Genomic DNA, 4,590 nt, shown 5'->3' with positions numbered 1-4,590 from the left:
TTTGTGTGTGGCCAGCTCAACCCACCAGGGGGCAGGCCTGGCTGGCATGTGGTGCTGGGGGATTGAACCGTGGTCCCTGTGCTTTGCTAAACTTGTTCTAAGTAGGTGCTTTAGACCACTGAGCCATCTCACCAGCCCCCTGATTCTTTTTTAGCTGAATGCTGCAGATATTCTCACATTCACGATAGAACTTCCCTATATTCAAAACTAGACCATCACTGCCTACATTTTTTTAAAAATAAAGTTGTAAGAAATTTCTCATGACCATTGCCACTTGAAGAACACTTGAAGACATAACTTCCTGGGGGGAAAAAAAAGATGATGAATTTTGAACTTCTGTTCCTTAAAGAATGACCAGCCTTCCATTTCAGGGCTTAGCAAACAATGGCTCACAGACCAAATGCAGTCTGCTGTGTTTCTGTAAATAAGTTTTTGGATCCTAGCCGTCATTTCTTCATGGAAGGCTGTGTGTAGGCTGCAGGGGTGGGGTTGTGTGGTTACAACGGAGACTGTGTGAACTGTGAAACCTGAAGTGTTTCTTATTTGACCTTTAAAGAAAAAAATGTGGTGTCCATGTTGTACTGCAGTGTTTCCCTAAGCATTTCCATATGATAATAGTTAAAGAGGATTTTAAGAGGTGGGATTAGTCAAAGGTCAAATAGTTAGGAAAACATTTGGTTAAATCAATTCAATTTTTCTTTCTGAATGATCCATCAGGGTAGTAAATATACTCATGTGCATCTTGACATTTTTTTGAATAAAATACATTTGCGTTTTCCAGAATGACTTGGCCATTGTCTTCCTTTTACGTCTGGGGTTTCTGCTCTGGAAGGCACACTTCAAGCACTGCTCAAATGTACTTTCTTCTTGGTTTTCTATTGTTTAATTCTGTTTCGTTGACATGGCAACTGTCTATTTATCCTTTACTTCTCAGGATAAATATTATAAGAATTTAATATAATGAAATGTGCCCTATGTTTCTACTATTTCAACATTATCCTAGTATGGGTTATTTTGGTGTTTGAACTTATTTACAAAGGAAGCTTTTCTATGATTTTGGAACATTTAAAAATTGAATATGGTATATCCTATACAGTTATATAAGCACATGATGGATTTTTCTTTGCATTGTTGCAGGTAGAAAATATTCGAAAGCCAGGTGCATAATTGACTGCTCTAGAATAATTAAGCATCTCTTCACAGGGGACAATGCCAGCTACCAAGCTCTTTTTCTTTATGTGAAAGTAATTAACGAGCAAAAGAAGACATGCTCATGGATAATATTTTCTTTCTTTCTTTCTTTCTTTCTTTCTTTCTTTCTTTCTTTCTTTCTTCTTTCTTTCTTTCTTTCTTTCTTTCTTTCTTTCTTTCTTTCTTTTTTCTTTCTTTCCTTCCTTCCTTCCTTCCTTCCTTCCTTCCTTCCTTCCTTCCTTCCTCCCTCCCTTCCCTCCTTCCTTCCTACCTTCCTTCTTTCTAAATGTATTTGGTACAGGGTCTCACTACACAGTTCAGACTCACACTGATCCTCCTAGTTCAGTGCTGGGATTACAGGCATGTGCCACCACATCTAGTCTCAGTGGCCAGCTCAGCTCGCTCAGGGGTGGAGCTGGCGAACATGTGGTGCCAGGGATCAAACTCTGGTCCCTGTGCTTGCTTAAGCAGGTGCTTAGTCTGCTGAGCTATCTCTCTAGCCCTAATAGATTATATTTTCAAATGTGATTTTCCCCTCTTTAAGTGTAAAAGTCAACTCATATTAAAGAAAATAAGTAATGATCAAATATCATCTATTATCAAAAAAAAGTGAAGCTTGAAAATAATGTGTTTTCATTAAGTTAACAGAAGTGTGGTTCTTGTGCTTGTTTTGGTTTTCTTCAGTCATGAAACACATGATCTCTCGAATCAGAAAATATAATGTAAAAAAAAAAGAAAATATAATGTAAATTGGGGGGTTACAGTGTCTCCAAGGAGGGAGAATTGGTAGGAATAAATTGGTAAAGGCTAGTAGCCAGTGTAGATCACATAGATATCTCAGTTAAATAGATTTTGCTTCCTTTATGTTACCATGTGGTTGGTGAGCATTATAGATGACCAGGTTTGGACAATTTCTGTAGACAGTAGTAAGATGCCTTAGATAGTATTTCAGCAACATTGATCTAAGTGGCAGAAAGTATTGCATTATTATAACCAAATTCGGAATTATGGCTCAAGGGATGCCAAACAGCTCAGTGGACTAACGCACCTGCAAGCAGCCAGCTGCCCAGGCCCTGCCCCTGGGAGCTCTGAGATGGCGCCTGAGACTGGGCGTGGTGGCCCATGCCTGTAATCCCAGCTCTTGAGAGGCTGTGAACAGTAGATTACTATGAGTCCAATCTACCAGTGAGACCCTGAACACCCTGTAGACCCTTCCCTAAAATGCAAAAACAAAAAACAAAAAACTAAGAACAAAAAGCAAACCCAAACAACAACAAAAAACAAACCAGAATTATGGCTCAGGATATTCCATGTAAATTTCCTAACAGTGTTAGTTTCTTGCAGTTGCTATAATAAATTGCTACAGATTGGGTGATTTAAAATCTTCTGAATTTTTGACTTTAATTAATTTAAAATTCCTTGGGGTCTCTTTGAGACAGGGTCTCTCTATGCAGTTCAGGCTGGCCTGGAGCTCACTTTGTAGCCCAGGCTGGTCTCAAACATGCAACAATCCTGCTGCCTCAACCTCCCGAGTGCTGGGGTTACAGATATGCACCATCAAGTCTGACTTAGATTTGTAACTTTATAGTTCCAAAAGCCAGAAGTGTGGTTGTTTGTCACTAAACTCTCCTTGAAAACATCAATGCTGATTTCTTTCTCTACTTTATAAGGGAAAATCAATTCTCAGGCCTTCATTACCTTCTAGAGGCTACACGTGCCCATCAGCTTCTGGCTCCATCCTTTGCCCTTGAGCCAGCACTGTTGTACCTTGAAAGCACTCTCTGACTTTGTCATTGCCATCGCATCTTGCTCTTCTCTGCTTCTTGCTCCTCTGCCTCTCCTGCAAAGAATTCCTGTGATTATATGGGGCTCACTTCTGTAATGTAAGATGATTGCCCCATCGTAAGATTCTAGTTTGATCACTTCTGCCAAGTTCCTTTTTGCCAGCAGAGACAAGAGAGCATGAGTTCTGGTGAATAGGATGCAGAACCCTAATGTGCCTACCACATTCTGCTGTTGCGATGTACCCTCCATCCTAGAAATTACCTGGGCCACCGTGGTTCTCTCACACGCTTCCACCACACAAGACAGGGATGTGACATGTGTTCCCCACATGTGCTCTACTACATGAAAACTCTACTTACTTAAGAGAGTTTGATTCAGACCTCTTCATGTCTATTCTGTACATGATTTCTGTACTGTCATAGCTTTGCCACCTACCATAGTGATGAGAAGATCAAAAATGCTCCGTAATTACTTATTGATGTCTTCAAGTGTTACACGTACAACTTAATTAAGGAATGCACATTCATTGTGACTTAGGCTGCCATCAGCTTCTTAGCAAGGGTCTCAAATTATCTTCAGTTCTTGGGTAGCCTTAGTCTGATCCATTTACGTTCAGTACTTGACTCTTTTGTGTCACCATTTTTTCTTGATGTTCCTTTTTTCCCCATAATTTTATTGAGAGATGAATATCAATGAGACAGTTTCAAATCAAATTGGTAGGACTATTCCAATAATTAACACATTGCATACTACCTTCCTAGTGGTTATTTGATGTACAAGATGCAGATATGATATCCTGTTTATAAAAACTATTAGAACAAATCCTTCTATTCATTGAAGTAAGAGAATGTAGCTGTATACCTATACTAAGCATTTTGAATACACAGATACAAAATGGTCATCTGTATCCCCTTTTTTTGTTTAGTTCCGTCATTTAAATATTACAGGTGTATGAATTCAGCAAAATATTCCAGAATAGTCCAGTACTCCATAATAGTATTGGGTCTTCCACACGACTGGTAATGTCAGAAGTTATTGACCTGAGTTCCCAGCAGTTCAACATAACAACATGGCTTTACTTCTTATACTTCATTTTTATACTTTTCTGTTGGTTGGTTAAGACCAAGATAAAGCAAGACCTATGTAACAAGAAATGTAGCTTTTGTATCTGAGAACGTCAGTCAAATCACCTCAGGATTTATTCTGAGACCCTGTACCTCAGATTGTAGATCCTTTGTCAGTGTCAGCCATGTGCATGAGTCACGGACATTGCTTGGCCAATGTGCTCTCTGTGAAAGCCTGAGAATACATTTTCTCTTCATGTGACTCTCTGTAGGCACACTCTACATCATCGATCACTTTCCTCTTTGTCTCCATAATCTCCTTGATCAGAAAATTTTGGACACAACTGAGTTACATGATGTTACAGTACAAGTTTTCATGTCTTGAGTCTTAATTGACCTTGGAAGACTAGGGCCAAAATGTTGGCTGTCCTTGTGGCCCTCCTTTTTCTCTCATTTTTGGTCTGCAAACTTAGGTTGTTAACCCTCCAGAAGAGAAGCTTATAATTATTACCATACAACCTAGGCTGTTAAGCTTAACCTCACTATCTGT

This window comes from Octodon degus, unplaced genomic scaffold (assembly GCF_000260255.1).
Source record: "Octodon degus isolate 3935 unplaced genomic scaffold, OctDeg1.0 scaffold00109, whole genome shotgun sequence".
Classification (NCBI taxonomy): Eukaryota; Metazoa; Chordata; class Mammalia; order Rodentia; family Octodontidae; genus Octodon; species Octodon degus.
This window is presented reverse-complemented; position numbering follows the sequence as displayed.